This window comes from Thermobia domestica, chromosome 7 (genome assembly GCF_964235325.1).
Source record: "Thermobia domestica chromosome 7, izTheDome1.hap1.1, whole genome shotgun sequence".
NCBI lineage: Eukaryota > Metazoa > Arthropoda > Insecta > Zygentoma > Lepismatidae > Thermobia > Thermobia domestica.
In genome coordinates this window covers 53,938,169-53,965,480 of record NC_137460.1, presented here as the reverse complement: position 1 = coordinate 53,965,480, position 27,312 = coordinate 53,938,169, and positions in this window count along the sequence as shown.

The window sequence follows — 27,312 nt, the reverse complement described above, 5'->3', positions numbered from 1 at the left end:
AATGACTTTTCAACTTTCAAAACTCATATTGATTTATTTATTTAGCTTACAGACATGGTTTTGGTGTAATTTTGTAGCAACATACATCAAGTTTTGACTCATGTAGTACACTAGTTCAGAAACAAGCTACCACAAGCGCTAGCGTCAGTTGGAGCAAAGATGGCTGCGTTTACTTTTCCAGGTAAATGGATCGGCCTAGGTGGACCAATTACATGGCCACCACGTTCACCGGACCTGACACCTCTTGATTTCTTCTATTGATGGTTCATCAAGGATGTCGTGTTTGTTTCACCCTTACCGGCTTCTCTACCAGAGCTCAGAGCTAGGATCTACCTCGCAATTGAAGAAATCACAACCTGACATATTGCAGGTAATCGATTTCAGGTAGGATGGTGCCGCATCGCCAATGGAAGCTACATTGAACTTCTTTAGTTATAATGGTTTAGTTGCTTCAAAATGACACCAAAACCATGTCTGTAAGCTAAATAAATAAATAAATAAATAAATAAATATGAGTTTTCAAAGTTGTAAAGTTCTTTTTGGTACACCCTGTATTATTATTTCATAATCATTTACTTTTACTAATTATCCTTCTCACTTAGCCTACAGGGCATAACAATGCCACGTCAAAATGGATAAATAATTTCATTTATTATTATTATTATTATTATTATTATTATTATTATTATTATTATTATTATTATTATTATTATTATTATTATTATTATTATTATTATTATGGAAGTTTACTGAACTTTAAAATGTACTATTTAATATAATTCTAAACCAAGTACCGTGGCTAAAGACCTAACTCTGATGCATTACCCACGCCTGCTGAGATCCTTAAGATATTTCAGCGGGCGGTAGATTACCTTACAAAGCTCTTTTAAAGTATTCAAATTTGCATCACACACCTAATCACTTCATTGCAGTTTCTCTATAATCTCTCTTTTTCCTTTTTTTTTTTATAACTTTCATTTACTTTTTTTTGCTTTTCGAAAGTACAGCCGTCACAATCAATCATCTTAATTTAATAACATGAGATGATCAGTTATGTATCCTCGTTCTCCTAGGTGTGCTAGCAAACGCGACCTTTTCATGGTCACTCCTAAAAAGGGAATGGATCGTCCGGGAAGCCGGAGATGTACTTGACTGTTTATGGCAGACGGCGGCGGTGTGATTGACCCTTAACCGTTATCATCATCAACTTCATCATCACCTCACACTCAAAAGCCATTTCCCGCTACAAAGTAAATGAAACTGACATTTCAACGCCGCAACATCAGAGCAGGAAGTGGACACATTACCCATACATACATACAGTACATACACTACAGAAATATGTGGCAGCGGGTCACTAACAACTCGAGACGGAAAGAAATAAAACAGACAAAGAATGCTTTACCATCCTTTGTAGTTGGTATATATACTGTATATATATAAAGTCGTGTGCATACTCACTTATAGCTGTATGCTGTACCTAAAAGCAAACTACATGAAACTAAACGGTTAAGTGATAATATGTATAAATGGAATGCATAATTAAATGCATAAATGATTCGCAAACTTTGCATATTAAAAAAATAAGAAAGAAAAAATAAAAGCAAATCAATATACTTTCCCGTTCAACTTATTGTAATGTAGAAAATGAAATTTTTTAAAAAAGTGTCGCCATCTTTGTAATTTGATCCTTACTTCGTTTAGACAGGAGTCTATTATTATGTTTCACACTTCAAGAACACCGTAATTTCCAATCATGCATGTACTTAGGTATATATCTGGTTACTATGTTGTCCTGTTTTAGTTACTCTTAAAACAAAAGTATTATTTTTCCTTTGCTTGGTGAACAAAACTTGCTAAATTACTGCAGTGATGCCAGTCAGAGAAAAAACCCTTTTTTGTGGGATTTTTTGACATTAATTTCTCCCGAAAGGGATAAAGGGAATTTTGTCTCAATTGACTGAAAATCTGGAATTTTTCGTTGACAGCAACAAAATTCTTTATCAGTGGGATGTACGCCAATGACTTCTCAATAATCTTGAAATTAATATAATTGTCAAATGTTGTTACCGAAACATGATGCTATGGCAAAACTAACTTGCAATTCTAAAAATAAAAAAAAAGTAAATTGTGCTGTGGTATTTTCTTTTAAAAAATGAAATGAAATCTTTGAGTTTTACGTCCCACGATTATGCCGGCTAGGCTGAAGGAGACGATGACGATGAGAAATGAATTAAATTGTGGAATGAAGAAAGTGGGAGGAAACGGGAGAACCCCTAGGAAACCCACACACACAGTGTTTGTCCACCACAAAGTTCACTTCGTGGAGGATGGGTCTTTTTTTTAAAAAAAATGCAAAGAATATAATTAAGGGGGAAAAAGTAAACTGGAAAATGAGAAACAACCAGCTCCAAATACGTTTTACACAAAACGACTGGAGAATAACTTTCTTATTATCCTTTACCTTACGTTGATTACAATATGATGACACAAAGGAATTACGTAAATATTAAATCCTGCCGCCAAACGCACTTGTCTTCGTCAACTGTTTCTTTCAATGAAGAAAAGTAGTTATTTATCAACTACTTGATAAATGTAGAAGATCTAAGTTTACTGGTACTTTATTCATATATTGAAGGAAATGTGTGACATGTAATAGTTTCATTTTTTATATTTCTTTGTTTTAAAATTTAAATTTTGTATTGGTATTGTGGGAAATTCAAGAGCAAAATAAGAATTACTGCCTCTCGGGATGGAATTTTATAATGTTTCAAGTTGGCATCACTGACTTAAAGTTCAAAACACATACGTTACTACATTTCTTCTTTGCTAAGATTGTATATTATATGTGCAATGATGATTCTGTACTTGCTTTTCTTTCAATTGCAAAGGAATAATGTTTTCTTTAATTTATTTAGTACATGTGACTTACTAGATTCGTAACTGTTGTAACTACAATCGATCTATTCTTACGGAGTTAATTTACCAACATTCATTTATATATTATGATTCTGTCCGTGTGTCCGTCCGTCCTGGAGACCAAAAAAAAATCTCCTCAAGAACTACTTGATGCTTCACCATCAATTTTGGCCAGAATGTACAGGATCAAAAGTTTGGAATAAAATTTGTTGATTGGGGTCATATTCAAACCGGAAGTGGTATAAATCAACTATTTTCTGTTCTTACATTGATAACAATAAAGTAAAGAAATGTAATAGAAGGCGAGAAATGGACTCCTGCGATCGATTAAGCATCGAATTGATACCTTTCCTCTCCTCCAATATCTTTGGTGCCTCCTTAACTCTCTGTTAATATCAAAACGTGATAGAAATGGATGACAACTACCGGTTTCAATGTTGATCTGCACAGAGATACCAGATACCATGAAACAGTTTTGTGATGTTGATTCAGCACTCTAAGAATGGATACCATCTTCTCTCTTTACCCTCTACTCAAACCGGAAGTTGCAAAAAATCAATCACTTCCGGTTTCTACGTTGATCGCCATAAAGAAAATAACCGGAATACGTAGCAAAAATAGGTTTCTGCAGTTAATTAAACTTCTCGAAATTACATATTTCATCTTCACTCTGATCTCTCTACCAACACTTGAAGTAGAAGCAATGTACTTTCACGTTCGGTTCCATTATTAATTGAAAATTTATCATGCCATACAAACCAAACTCCTTCACGTGGTGTACACGACACGTTACGTTGCAACTTGTTTGTTTATTTTGTTGATCTAGTTCAACCTTTAAAATGAGATTTGCGTATTTCATAAGTTCCAAATTCCACCTGCAAGAACATCCGACACAGGGGGAGGGGGATACTTTGTGCCCACCAACTTAAGATAGCAAATTTCATGAGACACAGGGGGAGGGGGATACTTTGTGCCCACCAACTTAAAATACCAAATTTATATGAGACACACTAACGTTCAACTTGCACCACCGTAAGGTATATGCTTTAGCTAAACATGTTGAGCAATACCATTTTTTTCTTTTGCAATTGTAAACAAACCATTAGAAGAGTAATTACAAAAAACATACCGTGGTACACACAAAGTGTCCCCCCCTCCGTTGCTAGTGCGAGGGTTAATAGGAGAGGAAATTCCTGTAAAATACCGTCCTGGTGTTCGTCTGGTGGAAAATTCTGAAACCATATATGTATATCCAGGTATCCAGCAAACAGTCCAGGTAAATGGCAACGTTGCATTTTCATTTAACAACATCGAGCGCATAAAGAATGTATAGTCCAATCGGCTCGTCCGATTTTTTAAAAAAATCTTCACTTTAGATTGAAAACGTCATATTTGGAGATGGTTTCCCCCTCTTGCATTTTGTTGTAACTCTGTTAATAACAGAGAGAGAAAGCATGCAGTGAGTAGTATTATTAGTTTATGATAGCTAGATGTAGAAAATTTTATTATAATATTGTGTGACGTATTCATTAGAAGTGGCAATGTTGTTCATATTTTACGATAAGCAAAATAATACGTGTATTTATTTTTTTAGTGTCACAAAACTAATTTTGTATGCGTGTGAAGGCATGTGTGAAAACTTTTTAAACAAAATATTGCAGATAATAATGCATCTCATAGCGCAAATGATCGTAATAAACTTGATCAAACAAGAAGTATATAGTAAATAATATTGACATTCATATAATCGTATAGATTTTTGCATATTTTACTCTATACCTTATTTGTAAACATTGACAAAGAAATAAATTTAGAAAATCGTGACGGAAATTGTTGTCGAGTCACGTATTTATGAAGCACCAGTGTATATCATTTTGCTTTATTTACACTCTTCTTGTGATTATTATTTTTTACACCAATTAGTTACAGCATATCCTAATACTTCAAACACTTACTGTCTTTCCCATGACGACAAGAGTACAGTTATATTCCATTAAACATAATGAGTTCAGTACGTTTGTACGTAAGTTATATTGAGATATGACAATTTGGATGTAATCAAAAAAGGGTAAAAAATGGGAATGAAAACACCCTTGTTACTGAGTAAAAGACGTGTTAAGAGTTAGAGAAGGACACTTGTTACTAATTCGTATGTTTTAATCTAGAAGAAAATTTTTGTGGTAGCAATAATATCTGTGATGGAATATTCAATTATGCCTATTTTCCTTTTATAGTATATGAGATAGTTTTTCTAAGCATGCATAAGATAGCAGCTTGGCCTCTTTGAAATGTAAATCTATCTCATGGTCATATAGATACTGTCCGCGCTCCAGGAGTGAGAACTTCAGGTTCGATTACTGTCAAGAATAACGTGAGTCAATTCCACATTTAAAAAGTATTACCATATCAATCAGTACCATCAGTTCAAATTTTGCCAGGGAAAGGGGTAAGATTGTCCATCGACATAAGAGTATCACGTCTTTTGTTAGTATACTAGCTGAACCTGCGCTCTCTACACTGCGCATCATTTACATATTAGCATGAATCTCCTTGTTATTCCTCACACCTGTGCATGTCTCTTTACAGACACAAGTGAAACACGTCTTCATAAAAATTGGCAAGAGATACCATAAAGGGGAGATTTTGTCGATTACTTTTTCAATATCTCGCACCGTTTGCAAGATTTGAGCCTACTTCCGGTTGGAGTTTTTAATTTATATATGATGAGTCTTTTCTTTCTTCTTGCATGCAGTATGTAATAAGCAAATACATTACACACACAATTAATTATAATGTCAGTGATATATGGTGTTCATTGGGCAAAGCACTCCAAACAATAAAGATTCAACTTACTGTTAGAGTGGAGAAATGGTTATCCTTCGTTTTTCATTATCATTTGGCCATGAAACAAATGCCTGAGAGGTATACAACCCCTGTATACAATTATGTGGTGTTGGAATGCATAATGCATAGGATATGATGCTTTAGTTTTTTTTAAATTTCAACACTTCCAGTGTACCCGTAAAAATGTAATAAAGAAATAATTGCCATGTTTCTTAAATATTCAATTAGAACTGGACAATCTACACAAAATTTACAATCGATCAGTGAAAACGTCATCTTTCTAGAGCCTGTAGTTTCCGAGATCTCATTGTCGAAAGGATTGGCCACAAACATATTACAACGATAACGTTGTACAGTGGAGTCTCGTTAATTCGAACTTGGATAATTCGAAATATTAAATAATTCGAACAGAAGTCCATTCCCCTTGAAAACTGTATTGAAAACAATAGTAAAAAATCGTGGATAAATCGAACTTTTGCACCTATGTTTTGAACAATTCGAACTAAATACAGTTGAAAATTTTTAATGTTTGACAGGTGTAAACAGAGAAATACAGTTTTAACGTGTTTTCAGTTATCCAGATGCAGCCATATTGAAGAGTAATACAAAAGATAAATAGAAAATCTATGTAATGATAAAGATGAAGGTGAGTTGGGGAAGAAGTAAAGATAGAGAACGTGTGCCAATCTCATCTTGTTTCAGAATTGGTTGAAAATTTAAGATGAATTATTGATAAAGTCTACCAAATGTTATTACTATCGTATTCCACGCAATACATGAAATTCAAGATTTATTGACCGTACAAAAACAATCAAATTTAAGCAAATGAGGTTTAAGACTTCCTAAAAGTGAGAACAGAATATTCAAATTGTTACTGGTGTTTAATTGTTTGGGCTATTCAATGTATGTTGTAGTGTTGTACGTAAATATATTTTCTATTATATACGTAGTTTGAATTATGTGGAGTCAGTGTCGTTTGTTAGTTTGCGGTATTCGATCACGCAAATAATAAGCTGCTTTAAAGGTAAAGTCTACACCATATGAATATGTTTTTGAGGCATAGTACTTTGGTTTGTTGTTATATATGTGAAAATGAATGTTGTTGGATAATTCGAATTTTGGATAATTCGAAGTTTTTTCGTGTCCCCTTGGACTTCGAATTAAAAAGAGTCCACTGTATATAGTATTTGCTGTATATAGTATTTGTAATCTGTGCCAGCTTATAATAAGGGATCAAAGGCGAATTATTTGAGCAGTATTATATATAAAGAAAAGAAAGACACACAGAGATATCGAGAGATTATTTTGTAATCGTTAACTAAAAAAAAAAGAGAGTTGTTGCTATGGAAACGTAGTAAATAAGTGTGTATGTATGTAGACATCTTGTTAAATATGCAGAAAGTTGATTATGTACGCTTCTCATGGTTGAGTATTAAAAATCAGCTAAGAAAGTGATAAAACGTTTGAATTATTTCAAAGATTACTAAAATTTGAATTCTACGAACCACCTTCTAAATTGGTGCCTCAACACCGGGAAATATAAAAGTGTCGTTTTGAAGAATAGTAAAAACGGCAAGCTTTCAACGTGACCTTAGTGTTACCATATTGAGAAGCGGTAAGGTGATACACCGAAATATGGTCATGAATGCAACAGATAGTGATATAACTGGTGATCAGAGTGTGTATCCAGAAATGAATCCTAATGAAAATTTGACTGACATTTTAAGAGACTTAGCTCAACAAGTTAAGGATCAAGTACGAAAAAGTGATGAAATAGCTCAACAAATTAATGATCAAGTTCGAAAAAGTGATGAAATAGCTCAACAAATTAATGATCAAGTTCGAAAAAGTGATGAAATAGCACGACAAATTAGGGAACAAGGTCAACACTTTGATGAAAAATTGGATCAGAAGATAAACCAGCTAACTAAGGATTTTGATGAAAAGATAGCGAGATTAGAGCAATGTAATGAAAGCAGATGGGATCTTATTCAACGTCAACTGAGTCAGACGAACCAACACATAGTAGAAAAATTTGAACAGTATGACGAAAAAATGAAAAAAGCAACACAAAAACTCACGGAAGTTCAAGATTCAGTAGATGGCCTAGAGTCAACGATAAACGCTCACGCCAATCACATCAAAATATTGCAAGATGAGGTGAACTTTATCAAGAAGAAGTGTATTCCCGAAAGTGCATCCCAGGACAATGGATACATGAATGTGGTGCATCCTACATCCACTGGTTGTGAACCTACTCGTCATCCCAGACCAATTTTGGAACTTAATGAATCTTCGAGCTGTGGAGAAAGTACTGATAGAGAGAGAAGAGCGAGGCAAACATCCCGGCAAAAATACAACTCCAACAGATGTATGAAGACATATACAGGTAAACCGTTACGATTCAGCGAAGTTAAGTCGCCTACTAAATTTAGTGGTGTGCCGGAAGATATCCCCGCTAGGGCATTTCTCGAAAAATTTCAGGATGAATGTGAGCTCATGGGTGTAGATGAGTCTCAGTTTTTAAAATTATTGCCGCATATATTATTATCACCCTGTTTAACATGGTTCAAAGCTATCAGGGGTAATCTTCGTACATATTCAGATTTCAAGAATGCTCTCCTATCAAATTATGAAAATGATTTTATGATAGCGAATAGAGATGCCGTCTTGCGAACGAAACATTTCAATCCAAAATTACACAGGAGTATTACAGAATTTGTAGTATCTACATATAATGAGTTAAGATCACTAAATCCAAACCATCCGGAATCCCGAATTATAGCTTCCATTAGAATCTTATTGCCATTTCGACTACAACAGTTGTTAATGTCGGCGCAGTGCATAAGCTCTAATCATCTAATTATGCTTATTCAGAATTATGAAAGTCAGTCGGCAATACAGAATAACAATAAAATGCAGGATAGAGATCAGGGTAATTATAGACGCAATCAGACACAATATGCCCCTGTTCGTAATGTAAATATACAACCTGAAAATAATTCTAATGTCCATAGTTTTAGTAATAGAATGAATAGTTATAATGGTACCGATAATCAAACGCAACCTAATCACAGAAATGGAGCTAGGAATTTTAGAAATACCAACAGGAATTTCAGTAGAAGTAATAATTATCGCCGATTTTCACAAAATAAATTTGCAGATGGCAGGAATTTTGTAAATAGGAATCAAAATATGGTATCATCCTATGAAAAACAAGAATGTACACAAGATTGTGCTATACAATGTTGCTTAAATGAGCCCTTCGAACGTATAACTTGAACTATCAAAAAGGCGTCCGATGGATTTGTATGTAATTGACCTTTGCTTACGTCTATGGTTAATATGTTCTTCATTCGATTTATTATTAAAATGTATGTTAAAAACATATGTAATTATGAAATATCTTGTTAAATATGTAAAAAGCAAATCATTTATGGAATATTGATGAAATTAAGTTAGGGTAGTTAACTGAAAATATTATTGAATTTGTTCCTTATAGTTTTGTTGCAATTTCCTTTTATAGTATTAACTGAGGAAATGTTAATTTGTGTTTCATGCTAAGAAATTATCTAAAAGCTATATTGTAAGACGCTACTCTTGTTTTCGTGTTTTTATTCTATGTGAATTTCATGCGGATATTATAAATATTCAAGAATAAAAGATCATAATTTTAATGTAAACGTATGAAGCTAATAACAGATATATAAAATAGATGCAACTTATTATATAGAAAGAATATGAATAATGAATATCAAATCTCTTAATTTTTCAAAGTTTATTAATGTACTAAATAATAATCTTCAATGTGTTCTAATTTTGTTGCCTTCTGATCCTACTAATATTTAATATTATAAAGATCTTTATTTGTAATGAATGTTGTTTGAATATGAAGGAAACTATCAGTTAGGTTTAATTTTTGAATACCCTCATCGACGATAATTGTAAATCGACGTTCTTAGTCTTAATATATATTGATAAATATAAAAATATGTAATGCTATAATATATTATATATAATGGAAGAGTAAAATATTTGTATTAAAAGTGATATTAAGTATTTGGTCTAGGAATTAATTCGTGCGGTTGGTACGCACACATTGAAGCTGTAGTACAAACACAAAATACATAAATACCTTAAGAAAAATATTGTCCATCGCTAGCCACCACTTTCGCCCATCAGGCAATGTACGGATTCCGTGGCGAAAGAAGTCCTCATCCTTGGAAGCGATCCAGTCAGAGACCCATGTTTCGATATCTTCTGAAGAAGTAAACCGCTGTCCAATCAAATCGTTGTTCATGCAATCGAACAAGTAGTAGTCCGAAGGAGCAACGTCTGGTGAATACGGCGGGTGGGGTAAAACTTCCCATCCGACATTTTCTAAATAGGTTTTGACCGGTTTTGCGACATGTGGGCGAGCGTTATCATGTTGAACAATAAGTTTATCATGTCTGTTCTCCCATTCTGGTCGTGTTCTGGCCAGAGCTTGCTTCAAACGCATTAATTGTCGTCGATAACGTTCTCCATTCATAGTTTCACCCGGTTGCAGCAGCTCATAGTACACCACACCTTTCATATCCCACCATATGCACAGCATAACCTTTGCACAGTGAATATCTCGTTTTGGTTGTGATGGACCTGGTTCACCTGGTTTCACCCAGGCCTTTTTTCGTTTAGGGTTCTCGTAATGGATCCACTTCTCATCACCCGTAATAATTCGATGCAGAAACCCCTTTCTGCTCTGTCGTTGAAGCAGCAATTCGCAAATGGTTTTTCGTCTTTCAACGTCTCTGTCTTTCAATTCATGTGGAACCCAATGTGACATCTTTTGAATCATTCCCATGGCTTTCAAGCGTTTGGAGTCTGTTGTTTGATCAACGCCTAATGCTGCTGCAAGTTGTTCCTGCGTTTGACACGAATCCTGCTCGAGCAATGCTGTCAATTCTTCGTCTTGAAATTTTTTTGGCTGTCCAGCTCGCTCTTGGTCTGCCAAGCCGAAATCACCACTTCTAAACTGTGCAAACCACTTCTGACACGTTCGTTCAGCTAGAGCATGGTCACCATACACTTCCACCAAAATACGATGATTTTCAGTCGCACTTTTCTGCATGTTAAAGTAATGCAGCAGGACACCCCGCAAAAACACTTTATCAGGAACAAATTGCGCCATGTTCACTTAACTACAAACTGGTGTTGTTGACGCTTTAATCCACTGCCCTATACTACGAACGATACGCGATGACAGGGGTTTGCAACACATGTGTGGATACACGGAACTGTGGGACGCTCCGTTCGTTGCGCCATCTCTTGTCCACCCGCACGAATTAATTCCTAGACCAAATATATACGAGGGCAATTCAAAAGATAGGTGTTATATAATCTTCAACCCAGGGTTCTTTCCTTCATAGCAAAACTATTACGGAAGTCCCGTCCGGACGACATCTACAACGATAACGTTGTATATAGTATTTGCTGTATATAGTATTTGTAATCTGTGCCAGCTTATAATAAGGGATCAGAGGCGAATTATTTGAGCAGTATTATATATAAAGAAAAGAAAGACACACAGAGATATCGAGAGATTATTTTGTAATCGTTAACTAAAAAAAAAAAGAGTTGTTGCTATGGAAACGTAGTAAATAAGTGTGTATGTATGTAGACATCTTGTTAAATATGCAGAAAGTTGATTGTGTACGCTTCTCATGGTTGAGTATTAAAAATCAGCTAAGAAAGTGATAAAACGTTTGAATTATTTCGAAGATTACTAAAATTTGAATTCTACGAACCACCCTCTAATATAAACGCTCACAAACGTATAATTTAAAAGAAATCCAAAGATGACAGCACAATTCATTTGCATTGATTTTGGAAATGGCTTATTAAAATACAAAGGATTCGAACAATAATTTTAAAAAATAAACTTTATATGAAAAAGGACTACTTAAATAATTTATTTAAAGTATACATAGTTTAAAATATTTGTTTCTGTTAAACGTGAATTCACAAATAACCGTAAATCAAAGTTTGAAATCAAAGGTTATACGTTGGAGCTCAGGCGCTTTTGTTTACCGCACAGAACGCGCAACCTTCTAACGGCTGCTGGCTTTTCGCTGGCATAAGGAAAAAAAAAAACGCTTTTGTTGCTACTGTAGCATTTTAATAGATAGATTAGAGCCTTTCTATTTCAAGTGTGCCCTTGCCTGCGCTGCTGTCAATGTATATTTTCCAGTATCTCACTTGAAAGAGAAGGGACAAGTTACAATGGCCGAGAAATTTCAATAGTTGGATGGAAGCGTTGCAACAATGAATTATTTCAAGGACTTCATTGTGCTCTGTATTGTTAGCCATTCTAACATGTAAGTAGTCTACGATCTTCACTCGTCAAGGTCAAATGACTGAATGACAAATTGGCATCACAGCCAAGGTCATTCACTTCTTTTCCCATAGCAAAAGGAGTATTTTTTCCGTAAGAGGTAGGCGGGGGCGGCGCTGAAGTATGTTCTTCATATTTTCCGAGAGCACACTTGAAATAGGAAGGCTCTAGTATACAATTTACTTTCAAAATCATGCGTTTTACGAACTGAGGGAGCAATTTCTCCCTTGCCCTTCTCAAATGACGCCCCTGATGCCAATATAGCCCTAATACTGAAAAACGACATTAAACTAAAAACAATCTATCTTCGCAATGTGTTATAAATGTTTCAGTTACGAGATGAACCGTTAAATGCTATTCTTACAACATGATAATCTTCTATGTTAAATAGTTATAGGCTATTTATCACTGTATTAATTACAAGTAATATATGTGTTATCTGTTTCACTGTTAGGGTCAGCAGAATAAAAATTATAAATTATTGCTGGCAACGAACGTCACACTTTTTAGCCCCATAAAAAATCGTTTTTCGATTTTCTCGAAAACTGCGCATGGGAATATAATTTTCCCATATAATTTGGTTCAACAATATAATTTTGTTCAGCTTTGAAGCTATCTATAGATGAATATATATTTCATCTACGCAAAATGTAAAAGTTAAACAAAAAATTACATTCTTACAGTTTCTGGCTATATCTCAATTTCTGGCTATATCTCTTTGTCCATAGTGTGTATTGGCGTCTTGCTGTACGCATGACAACTTACATTAGCGATGGCCAATTCCGGAATTTTTACCTTCCGAAATCTGGAAACTAAAATTGGAAAAATTTCGGAATCTAGAAGAATCCAAATTCCGTAATTTAGAAAATTCGGGAATTCAGAAAAATCCTGATTTCAGAAAAACTCTGGTCTTCCAAATTCCGGAATTTTTCTGAAATCCGGGAAGTGAAATTTCCGATTCTGGAAAATAAAAATTTGCCGAAATTCGAATTCCTGAAAATTTTGACCATCCCTAATTTATACTCACTCAGATTCATCTCAATATGAGCTATCGATTGGTATTGTCCCCTACGTCACATCTTTTGACATTTCTTTTGTCATACCAGGGGCGGATTCAGGACGGATTTCTAGGAGGGCGGTGGGTTGTAATACTGCTACTTACAGCTACTTTTAATAGTTCTTAACTCTGGGATGGGTTTTATTTATATATAAAATAAGATAATAGTTTCTTTTTCTGGAGGGGGGGGGGCAATGCCCGATTGCCCCCCTGGATCCGCCCCTGTGTCATACGCTAAAATATTGTTGGGTATGAACTACATATACTATACTTGTTGTATTTATATTAACGATCAAACTAAACTATATTAGAGATATGTTACACATTTATCATGAATTACTTGGTAGATATAAGATAATTTTAGTTTCCTAAGAACATATTAAAAGTACTACATCCACTTTGTTCTTCGTAGTCAAGTCATTGTCTTCATTTTCATTTTCATTGTCTTCATTTACAATTTCAGAGTCAAGAAGTTCTACTATATTCATTACACACGGTCTTTTTAAATTTTGTACATCGTGTCCGTGGGGTTTTCGGAGTATTCCCGTTTCCTCCAATTTCTTACCTCACCAATTCTTTCATAATCATTCACTTGCCTTAATCATTGGTCTCCCGTAGCCTAAAGGGCATAATCATGGTACCTTAAACTGAAATATTCCATTTCATGAATTTTTTTTTTAAATTGTGTACATAAACTGTTAAATCAATAGAGAATCAATGGGAAATTAAAAAAAATAGGAGTTTTAGGATTTAGAAATTAGATTAGTGGGCTTTCAGCATCTATGGCCATATAAACACTTCACTTATGAGATATGACTTTCCTCGGCGATCACACAATCCGAGGAAAGGAAAGGGGCCTGGGACCTGCATGTTAGTTACCATTCAGGCATAAACCTCATTCAAGATTGGTGTCCTGAAAAAGCTTTTACACTTTTTTTTAACCGAGTGTCCCCACCGGGAATAGAACCCGGGACAATAAAAAATTAGTTTGAAAAAAGAATTTTTTTAATGTTTGTCGTACCTTCCATGATCCAGCCGTCTGTCTTTACTGTCCGTTGACCTGTCTTGTGTATCTAGTCTGTGAGAGAAATAAAGGTTCCTTCCGTGATTTCATCAAGTTCCTTTTTCTTTCATTACTTCGTATCTTTTTTTTCCTTTTTTCCTTCTGTCAGTATAAACAAGTAGTCTTTTTAACAATGAATCACCTTTTTATTTATCTATTTATTTATTTTAAACACAACATGTGTAATATGAACACTAACAGTGTTTAATGCCGTAAACGTAAATACCCATTAGGTAAAGTATACTTAAATTAATCTTTAGAAAAACACATTTGCAAGATAATGTAAGTTTCGTTCATTCACGAAAAATGTGTTCCAGGTTAAAAAATAAAAGGAAAAAAGAAAAGGAAAAAGAAAAAATAAAAGAAAGAAAAATTTTCAAGTCAGAGGAAGCAACATGTTTGCGTTTGATCTCCTACATGAAATATCTACGAAACTGCTTTTACCCAGTAGATGCTTGGAAATTTATTTTAGCATGATTTTTAGAATAATCCATTACAGAACCGAAGTTCCAATTCAACTGACAAATAAAATATAAATTACATATGAAGAAACAACTTACATCAAACACAACTTATTATACAGGGTGGCCACAAAAGTAGGTATACAGTTCCGTACTGATCAATTCAATTTTTTAAATATCAATTCTTATTGTTATCCATCAGGTAGACAGTTTTTTTTTTATTATTTGTTCTTAATGTCTTTTTACTTATATCTTAAGCTCGGAACAGCCGAAGCAAATAAACTTCTAAGCCAGAATGTTACACTTGATCAATGCAGGGGTGTATACCTACTTTTGGGCCACCCTGTATATTAGAGATATGTTACACATTTATCATGAATTACTTGGTAGATATAAGATAATTTTAGTTTCCTAAGAACATATTAAAAGTACTACATCCATTTTGTTTTCCGTAGTCAAGTCATTGTCTTCATTATCCCAAGTATTCAGCCATGATTGATATGTTACTTGCCACAAACAGAGAATCTTCGATGTACCAAGATCTTCATCTAACGTCTTTGTCCCGAATTTTCTATTTTAATGCCGTCCATGAATTGTTAGCTTTTTCATCCCTCACTCTTTTTCCTGCCACAATACTTTCTAGCACGTTCCTTACCATACGCCCACCATTCCATTTCAGCCAATGCCCCACCACTTTCTCTTCCTCATTCTTTTCTTTCCTACTACTTATAACATTTCCTTACTCGTTTCTCGTTCTCTCCAGCTAATTCTCCCCATTTTGATACGTGTCCACTTTTCAAAAGCCTTCAATCTTCTGTTAATCTTCTGTTAGCTGCCTAAACACGATACTAACAGGAATTTTAGTTTATAGTTTAGGATATAGAACTTACTACACGCATCTCTCCAAGCTTATTGACCATATTATTTCATAAAACGGTATTTCCATGCAGCTTAATAGCGCTCGTATGATTGTCGTCTAGTCTTAGTATGGATACAGAATTTTGGGATGTTGATCCAGCACCTTGGAGTAATTGGGAGAACTAACTTTGAAATAAAGATGTAGCGAATTCTGGTCATATACAGTAAAAGACTAGGAACAATGGCGATGAAAAACAATGTACCGGCTACACTACATATCACGCCAAAAAAAAAAATAATAAAATAAAAATAAAAATAAAAAAAATAAAATAAAATAAAAAAAGTCTCTTTGGCAATATACCTTTGTGGGTTGTAAGGTTGTAAGACCAAAGAGTTTATTAGGATGACTCAGTGGGACTAGAAGATTGTACACTTAGTCCGTTCATCCGTTACTCTACACGATAACTCTTGAACGAAAGCGTTTTTTTTTTTTTTTTTTTTTTGCAATAGACAGCTAGATCGATTATCTCGACCGAGTTAGTTAATGAAGTTCATCCGTTAACATTTTAGCGGGTATACTTTCAAATCTATGGCATCCCCTAGCTTCTATGCAATCTATTCAGCAGCAAAGCATTGCTGGTTGCATATGGTAAACATATGGCTATGCATATGGTATGTAGCTTTTCTTACAGTAAGAAATTCACTAGTCTTTGGTTTCACGTGATTCTCTTTACTGCTTTTACTAAAAATTTATTTATGATCAAACGATCGAATATAGTCTGTTTAAAATGAAGAAAAACTGCGAATTCTACAGCGTGGTCCGGAAGTGGACGTACCCCTAATTGGTGTTTTTCTAACGGTTTTAGGTTTTACTAGGGATGCGCACGAGTTGAGACAAACCAAGGTTCGTATATACACTACAGGTTGCGCCAGCCCAATCGTTGGATGTGTGACGTCACCGGGTAAGCAGACGCGAGTATTTTCTTGCAGCAAAATTCCCGTCCAAAGCCACAAAATTTCCCGATGTGATGCAAAATTTCCCGCTAACCTAAATAGATATAGTTTACATCTAGTAGTAAACAATTTTAAAAAATACCGCTTTAGACAGACTATGATGTACAATGGAATTCATTCTCGTAGTATAAAAAGGTACGGTATTATTTATAGTTATGCATGATAAGGTAAAAAACATTTTTAAAAAAAATACTGTGTACACTTTTTTGTAACGAACACTGTCGTTCTTTATGGTTTGGAAGGGAATGTTATGTGTATCACTTTTCAGTGTGTATATCACTTGTCTTCTTCCTTCTTTTAGGAATTGCAGTTTAATTTAAGGTGCAGATATCTGTCCCTGTCATCTGTCACCAATTATCTAAACGATATCAATCAATGAAAATGATCATAATTTAAACATAAATAAATGATTTAAAACAATAAACATTTCTGCTTTTCGAATATTTTTATTAGTTTTGAAGATATTATAGAAAAACTAAAATTAGCGGTAGTTTAATTTCGCTGAAGTGAAGACCCTTAAAGAAAGTCCTCGTAAAGTGAATCTGCACTCATGAATGCAACTCCTACCCTGAGAAACAATTTTTAAGGCATTAAATTAATTTCGTGAAGAAATAACTACATATAATAAGATAGCACATGATCGTTCCATACACATCATATACAGGCATATTGTCAATCTGTACGCAATAATCTGAGCATGCGCCAAAGTAATAACATGCCAGAACGTCTTAAGAAATCTTTTAAATCAAGAAAAGTGAAAAAAATGTTTGCTTTTTTTTTAAAAAAAAAAGTCACGGAATATTCTCAATTTACGCCAATTTTGGGAAGTCGCCTATAGTACTTAGCACTAATATTCTTTAATTTTATAGTTATACAAAACAGATTACTGCTAGTATGCATCAAAATAATGCCAATTGCTTTCCGTGTCCACATACTCAATTTTAGTGCCACCGCATAGCGATTTTCGTTTGTTTTATTTGATATAATGTTGGATAGAAATAGAACAAGTTCTAATTTAGAGCAGTTGTGTCAAATGTTGTAACCAACCAAAAGTTGCATACAACTTGGTATCATAAATGTTCAAATTCCACTTTGATGAAATATTTGATACAATATATGATGGAATATTTGTTTGTCTATAGCGTATTTTAAAAAGTTGAGAATGTCTCCATTTCCCGTTTCCAGCCTATTTTAAAGAAAAATTCCCGCATTCCCGCCAGTGCTCAGAATTTCGCATTTTACGGGAAATTTCCCGCAAACTGGCATCACTGGCTTGGCTGTGCTTATCACATGACGTCACACGTGTTCGGCATAGTTCGTAATCTCAGTTTGCGGCGCCCCCCTGAGACAAACGCATTTCCGAGTCGAGACACGACTCGAGTCGAAACTGCTCGTAAAAATCACGACTCGACTAGAATGTCTCGAAAATCTTTCTATATTTTTTAATATTTTGAAGAAGGTATTCACTCAGAAGCACTCGGCACGATAATTTCGAAACTGCAGGACAAGTTGGGTGTTCGAGGAGTGCTGTGGTGAGTGTCTTCAACAAGTAAGGAAACCAAAGGGAAACGACGTACAAACGTCGAGGAGTTGGGCGCCCCCCACCTCTTTACAGATGTAAGACGTCATAGACTGGGCAGACTGGTAAAACAGGATAGGCAGCGAACTGTGGCGGAACTAACATAAGACTTTAATGCTGGGCAAAGTACAAGTCTGTCTGAACACAAAGTGCAACGAACACTCCTAACGATGGGCCTTCGCAGCCGACCCCATCCATGTGCGAATGTTAACACAATGACATCGACAACAACGACTGAAATGAACACGTGACCATCACCACTGGACCTTGGCGCAGTGGCAGAGCGTTACATTGTCTGATGAATCCCGATACCTTCATTATGACAATGGGAGGTTGCGAATCCGTCGTGTTCCAAGTGAACAGCTCCTAGACACCTGTACTGCCAAACGGAGACAAGCTGGTGGCGGCTTAATTATGGTCTGGGGAATATTCACATGAGCATCCATGTATCTAGTGGAATTCGAGCATCCATGTATCTATAACTCGACAAGTTTCAAACCAAGATGCGCGCAGAACGCTGCGGAGCACTTCGTATTCCGCCATCCTCCCCACTACTCTTCCATCCACTGGTCTGGCTTTGAAAGTTCCAGTGATACTAACTCAGCAAACTTGTTACAACAAATATCACCTGCTAAAATGTTTAAAGTCCGAATCTTACTTTTTTTTAGTAGGTTAGCAACCTCATGGTAGAGGTTTGCACGAGCTCGGGCCTAGGGCCGCGCCCGGGCCGTAAATTTTTAAATAAACAATCATATTTCTCGGGACCTTTTCGGGGATAATACAATGATATTTTCTGGAGAACTTTTAACGCACACCTAAATTTGTAACTTAAGACGCCCACACTTAAAATCACTGTGCAATTGAAAGAAAAGCTGTGTAATAGAGAAAAAAACTAAAGTAACAGAAATAAATATGCTTAGCTTGTCTGAGTGAAAATACTGCTTCTTACACTGAATTAAGAGAACAAGAGCATTGGGAACAATGTGTCTTGGTTTTTTCTTCAAGACAATGTCAGTTTATATTATATGAGAATTTATATAACTTTTTTTTTTTAAATTCATAGTAAACTAAATGTACAGGATAACCTTTATTTGCTTGTTCTCTGAATCATGAAAGCTTTTTAACTGCAAAATTAAACATCTAATTGTTGCAAATAAAAAATACAATTTTGCCTTAATTGTTAAGTTTTTGTAATTCGGGCTTATTTCGGGCTCATTTGATTATCACATGGGGTCGGGCCAAAATGCTAAAACATATTTCTAACTCGGGTCGGGCCTCATATTATTAATTCACGGGCCGGGCCCGTGCAGACTACCTCATGGATACACTGTAAGCAGTGACGCTTTCCGACGGGGCGATCCCTTCACGCCTTCTGAAAGGAAAATTTCTCTTGTTGTTATTATTTTTTCATTGGTACGAACTGGCACAGTCAATATACAGCATTTACACTCAAATGTTGTAGAAAATCCTCAGACCATTCCGCTCCCTGCAGATTGCAACACTGCAAAACATCATCGTCGCGGAGAAGGGAGTGGGGAAATGTAGGATTAGGTGCGCAACAGCTAGGCTGCAGCGTTCTGTTTACAAACTTTTTTACTTATAGTGGAATGACGGCCTTGGCACACTGCTTGCAGACTACGTTCACCCCTTCATGATAACCATGTTTACCAACGGCAGTGGCATTTTTCAACAAGATAATGCACCATGTCACAAGGCCAGGAGTCTGATTGAGTGGTTCGAGGAACACAGGGGCCAAGTGATGTGTTGGCCTCCAACTCGCCGGAACTGAACCCAATCGAACACATCTGGGATGTGATTGAACATGACGTCAGAGCGCATCGTCCCACTCCCCTGAATTTACGGGAATCAGGTGACCTGTGTGTGTGTGTACATGTGGTGCCAACTCTCTCCAGCGACCTACCAAGGATCATTGCGTCCATGCCAAGACGCGTCGCTGTTGTTATCAGTGTAAAAAGCGGACATAGTGACAATTAGGTAGGTAGTCATAATGTTCTGGCTGATATGTGTGTATATTTTAACTCGTATATTTTGTGTCGACTCGAATTTCGAGACCTCTCGTCTCGAATTCGAGTCGAGTCGAGACAGGAACTTTCGAGTCGAGACAACATTTTCTCGAGACGAGTAGAGACAGGCTTAAATGTCGACTCGACTCTACTCGTGTGCATCCCTAGGTTTCGCCCAAATTTGTTTTGTAACATTTCTTGGTATTGTCGGGTAACATTGCTTGGCACTGTCTGGCAACATTGCCATTGTTTACTGCTTGGTGACAGTTATTTGCAGTGAAGTTGGAATAATCAGCAATGTGTGATCAAAGTCCATGTAGCATTGAACAAAGATTAGTTGTTGCGGTTTGGCTTCACGAAAAGCGTTACACAGGTGACATCATGGAAAGTGTTAAAGCGAAATTTACAGGCCGCTTTGATATTAATCCAACAAGAAAAGCAACAATGTTGGGGTGGAGAAAACGTGCATTTGCTATGGGCAGTGTGAAAGACCTTCCCCGAAGCAAAACATCTGCGAGAACTTGACGTAGAATTCAGCTTTGTTGCGACATGGATGATGGTCATACCGATGTTTATGACTCTTAAGACTGTTAAGAGTTCAAGGTAACTATGTGCAGACATTCTACTATAACTAACACTATACTGTTGAAACTAAAGGGGAGTAAGCCCACTTCCGGACCACCCTGTACATAACCGGTTGTACGAGGGTCGTTCCGAAATTAATGCCCCCTATTTTTTGTTTGTGTTGACTGTATGTCCGTGCCAGATGTCGTTGGTGTAGTTCTAATGCTTGAACCTTCCTCTTTTATTTGCAGCTGGTCCCGTGTTTCTGCGGTAGTTAGCGCCAGCATAGGAGTGTTCCAAAATGGAGCCTGATATGGACGTGCGTATAAAACAATGATGTGTGATTGAATTGCTCACTGCTGAAGGAATTGCGACGATTGAAATCCATCAACGCTTATAAAGGTTTATGGAGACGATATAATAGACGTGAGCAATGTGAGGTAATAGACGTGAGCATTTTCAAGGTGGTGAAAAGGGTGTTCATGACAAGCCACGGCCCGGTCGACCTTGCACAGCTGTCATCGGTCGCGATAAAGAGTGTCTTGATCAATTCATCTGTGCTGATCGCCAGATAATGACCAGAGAATTGTGTACAAAGCTGAATGTGGCAAACGTTTTCAAGACTCGGAAGCTCTTATCAAAAGCTGTAAGGAAGTGGTTAGCTTCAGCTGGTTCCGATTTTTACAAGCGCGGCATGCAGGCTCTGGTTCATCGTTGGTAAAAGTACACAACAAATGGTGGGAACTATGTGGAAAAATGACAGTCTGTAGCTGAAATATTGCTCTGTTTAGCTGTGCTGTTGTTATTTATGTATCTCCATTAGTTTTCATGAAAAAAATAGGAGCCATTACTTTCGGAACGACTCTCGTATATAACATGAATTCATGTTACCCATAGTTCTACGCACTCGCTAGTTCCATATTTACTTCAGTGTACTTTTGAAATGAGAAAAACATGCGACTAACAATGAAGATTGTACAGAGCAAGCGATAAGAGAAATCTTATTCTTTGTCGTATAATTGATCGTATAAGCAACTCACTGCAAAGGTTGAACGGACTCTGAATTAAGTTCTTGAATTTTTAAATAAATGAAAGTGACTTGTATTTCTTTTTTTCTAATTAACTCGCAGAAACCCTTACTTTAGAACCCAACGAACATTCCCACGAACCGGGCTCTTACAAATATGATTTTGCCTCTAGTACCATATGTTTGTTTTTTCAAAACATTCATAGTTTGTTTTTGTATGTAAATACACATATAAACTCACGATTTGTAAACAGCACTTAACTTTTCGTTAATAAAAATATCTTTAGTGCCGTCGATCTAATGATGAAGTCTCTTAAAGTGTCCACTCAAATATATTTACGGATAGGATTGACAATAACTGCAAGTAGATGGCAAGTCACGCTCGGAAATGAGTAATGACGATGTGTTAATAACGAAGATCTTCCATATATTTTTTTTTTTGGCAATTCCAATACGAGACAAAAGTCTTTAACATTCATTGATATTACTCATCCAGTTATAATAATACTTGTAAATCTAGTGTTCTAAAAATCTAGGGTTTGTCAAATTGGAAAATCTTCTTGTGACTTGATATTAAAATTAAAATCTTTATCAACGGAGAAAATTTTCTTTTGCAGTTCAATATTTTGTGTAATAACAAAATTATCGGTATCTTATGACATCTACAGGGTGTTTCAAAACAACACCGACAACGTTTGGAAAGTGATACCTGACAGCAAGATAAGACAAAAATTATAGACCAACCTGGGTGCATAAATGCTTCCTAACGGAGTTATAGGCAGCCGAAAACATGAAAAAAATAATTGTAAAGGTCCATAGCTTCAAAGCAATGGGATCTACCATAGTCGGCTCGAGACTTCAGTTAGGAACTAGTAGATGTCCTATTCAAATACCCAAGTTTCATAACCATGCGGTACTTGCGCAACAATTTTTATAGAGGCAATTGGTGAGTATTTTAAAGAAATGTCCGTAGCCAAACCCTATTTATAAAAATTGTTGCGTGAGTATCTTAGGATTCTGAACCATGTATTTTTGGATAGCGGACATGTTAGTTCCCATAGAAGTCTTCCCACGATATATCCCATAGTATTGGAGATATGGACCTTTAAAATTTTGTTTTTCATGTTCTTGGCATCCTATAACCCTGAAAGGAAACATTTGTGCGCCCAGGTTGGTCTATACTTCTCGTCTTATCTTGGTGTCAGGAATCACCTCCCAAACGTGGTGTTGTTTTGAAACACCCTGTATATATTAAAATGTTAGGTTTATATGTTTGTCCGCAATCCTTTAGACAATGAGATCTTAGAAACCACAAGTGGTGGAAACGAGCCGTTTTCCCTGGTCGATTCCAAATTTTGTGTAGATTGTCCAGTTCTCACTCAAATTTTCAAAAACCGTATCGTTATTGTTCTATTCAACATTTTAGGGACCCGTTTTGAGCCCATAAGATTAACATTGTTGCAGGGCGAAACTATGGTGTTAGGCAACAGGTAGAGGAGTTATGTATGGCGGGTTGACGGACATTGCAGGCGCTTTGCTTAAATCTGAATGGCAAAACCAATTGTATACTGGCAACTTCAAAGGCCTCAAGAGACGCATGAGGCGTACTCGGACGTTTAAGGATTTATTGGAAAAAATATTTCCACTTGATATTGTGTTACTTCTACAAATTTGCTACAAACTCATTCCAACATTTATACATAACAATTCACTTCCTTTGTGAGTCTTCTATTCTTTACTTGTGTGAGTAAGGAAAAATTAAATTAAATGAAATCTTTGAGTTTTACGTCCCACGCTTATGCCGGTTAGGCTAAAGGAGACGGTGATTATGAGAAATGAATGAAATGGTGGAATGAAGAAAGTGGGAGGAAACGGGAAAACCCCGAGAAAATCCACGCACACGGTGTTTGTCCATCACAAAGTTCACTTGGCGGTAGCAGGGTTTGAACCCGGGTCCCCACGCATCAGAGGTGAACGCTTTACCACTGAGCCACTGTGTAAGGAGAGATGCACGATGGGAAGAAGATTCATGGTCATAACAGAACGATGCACTGAGTAGACAGCGTAGGTTCAGCAAGTAATATACTCGTATAAATGTGTGTTTTAAATTGAACATAGACCTAAGTAAAGTTCCTATATGGTTCTTTCGAAGTTTCTTACCACATTATCTCTCATCCAAGAGTACTGGAATTACAGAACCATGCCAGTAGCCATAGCTCGTTACAATCCTGTGTTTACATTAGAAGTCTAAGCTGTTACCAAAAGTGATTGGAGTTTGGTCAGAGATTCCATTCACGGCGAGGATCAAAATTTTCCTCTCTGATCCGAATTGTGATTCAACTGGAACATGCTTAAGGAGGTAGTGAACTCTGGTCTAAAAGACCAGAAATAATATTTGAAGGCAACACGCTGACGCTTATCACCTAGTTGAACATGTCCTGTACTGCCATGGAGTTCATTATTTCCATAATAATATATTGCAAAACGAAAAATGCGGGTAAACAGTTTTTCTTTGTCCTTCCTTGATCTTTTTTCAGGTAATAGAATTATAGCAATAATCAATTGAATTCCTATTGTGCAAAAGATGTAACGGAATATTCATTGTGGTTATAAACCACGTGTAAGAACCATGATGAACAGGTAGAACGGTTTACTATATAATATTGGCGTCATAACAGTGTAGCAAACATTGCTCCGTAAGTATCCCGGAAGCTGTATTGGAGTACTGTACCTTTTTCGTTCTTTTTGTGGTTAAGCAACACTAGCTCCCCCCTTCTCCATTGATAATCATAGCATTTATGTAAACAATGAATCTTTTAATTTTTTTGCTCCGGAAAAATAAAAATAAAATAGCTTTTTATGATAAGTTGTTTTTGTTTAGAGGCTCTCTTTCCGTATTTCCGATTAGAGGAATGTTGTGTTTCCTGTACTAGAAAGGAATATCTCCTTCCACATGTGAATCACGTCCTGAAGGTTTCTCTTACGTGATGGCTATTTGTATCACGTACTTTTAAAAAAAATCTTTTTAACACCAGACACATTGTTATCCTGTTTCTTCCTTCTTTTTTCTTCATTGATGCATAGGCAAAACACTAATAAAAACGTGTTTTGAGAGAGACTTAGTAAATACTAAAGGTGAGAACGCATTGTTTCATGGTTGAAGGGAACATACTAACGTGATGACAAAGTCAATGAAATCCAATTGAGCTCTCGTATTTCTTTTTTGTCACACAAAGAAAACTGGGAAATATCCAAGCTAGTTATGCAATGATTTTGGGCAGTCTAATCGTTCACCCTGATGTCTCAATGTCCATTTCTCAGTGAAGAACTACCTGCATAATGATTATGTCATGTCCAATGATGATGGATACAAGTTTGGAATTCTCATTTTTTTTTTTTAGACTTCTAGAGTACCCTATGCATAATTTCTCTTAGTCTTAGTTATGCAGTGTCTCAACGTAGCATAATCACTAACGCTCTCACGTTTGATGCGAGCGATCCCAGGTTTGATTCCCGGTGAGGACACTCGATCGAAAAACTATAAAAGCTTTTTTTAGACCAGGTATCCTGAGTGGGGTTTTCCTTATTCACACCAGGCAAATGCGGGGATGGTAGCTAACATACAGGTTCCAGGCCCCATCCCTTTCCTCGGATAGTGTGATCGCCGAGGAAAGTCATATCTCATACGTAAACCAAGTGTTAATAAAGTGTTAATATGACCATAGATGCCGAAAGCCCAGAAATCTAAATTCTAAACTTAAACTTAGTTATACACTTACTTTTTTTTTCTGAAATATCAGAATTAATTACATAATAGGCCAACACTTACCAAAGGTGAGTGATAAAGACCAGTTTCTTCCAATTAGTTGAGAATCGATGAGCAATTAAAACTCATTTTTTAAAATAGCGCATTAATGATATTAACTTTTCCTTTAAGAAAAGTGAGATATTTAGAGTTTTCAACAATTTTGGGGGAACCGGACAGATGATATAGTCCGCTACTATCCAGGCTAAGGCGAGACGTCTGGGAGCCCCTACCGTTAACCCTCTAATAAAGGCGAAAGTGGCAGAAATTAACAACAATTTCCGGTTTCAATATTGATAGTACAAAAGCGAGAATTTTCCCAGACGCTGAAATATATATTCCTTTATTTTTATCTTAAGAGTTTATATACCAATTTTCACATCTCATCATCTTAGGAGCGGAACCTTAGGGAAAAAACAGACGCTAAAACACACATTCTCATACTTTTAGTCAAGATTTTGTTTTTCGAGTTTTACAACTTCAACTTAAGTGAACCCTCATATTGGATATATTCTCAATCAGGAAAGAAAAAATTGGATTTAAGTGGGTTATAGAAAAGACACCACTTCTCCGTCTTAGGGGTCTAAGATTATTATTTTTATTTAAGAGTTTGTATTCCAAAATTCTCGTGTCAAATTTAAAAGAATTCCCATACTCGACACTTTGGGAATATATGAAGGGAAATTTCAATATCCTTGAGATGGTCTCTTTACCCTTCTTGGGAGCGGAATTTTCGAAAATGCTGAAACATGTATTCCATTAGTTTAATTTAAGAAATTTTATAACGAATTTCCCCATCAAGTTAAACGAATCATCACAATTGGACACTTTCTTTTCTCATTTCGATATTTGGATATTATAGAAATTACCCTACTTTTCCCTCTTAGAAGTGGAATTTTGAGAAACACTGAAATATGTTTCCTTATTTTTTAAAAATTAAAAGTCTATACATCGACTTTCAGATCTTCATCAAGAAGCGAATCCTCACATTCGGCACTTTCTGATTAAACCAAAGGAAATTGGAATATTTTAGAAATGTCCCCACCTTCCGTCTTAGGAACGGAATTTTCGAAAACTCTGAAACGCATATAACCTTCTTTTAATGAAGAGTTTCTACGCTGAGTTTCATCTCTCTAACATTAGCGATTCGTAAAATAGAATACTGTACTTTTGGAATAAATTGAAACCCCTTTACCTTCCTTAGGATGTGTATTTCCAAAAATCCTTCCTTATTCCTTACTTTAGTGACAAAAGAATTCTCTCCAAATTTCCCTCGTGGCTAAGCGGTTAGCGTACGCGCCTTTGGCATGGGAGACCCGGGTTCATTCCCGGCGGGAACTCACGTAGTTCGAATTCCACGTCAATCAGTAGGTCAACCTCTCACATAGCCTCGCTGCTGCAAGGAACGCTAAAATAAAATCAACTCAATTCTCTCCAAATTTCACATTCACATACCTGTAATAGTACGGCCTTGGCAGTGGTGAGTCACTCACTTATGCAGTCTATAAATTTACTGTATTCGTTTGGAAAACAAAAGACTCTCAAGAAATATTGGATGGATCACCATCAATTTTGGCTAAGAGTTCATGAATGAGTTCATGGATGGAGGTAATCCATGCACCGAAAATGGTAGAAATTAAGGATTTTTACTTGTACAAATATAGAACAAAAATCACTATAGATAGCCAGAAGCATTTTTTTTTAATCAACTAAACATTCCAGGA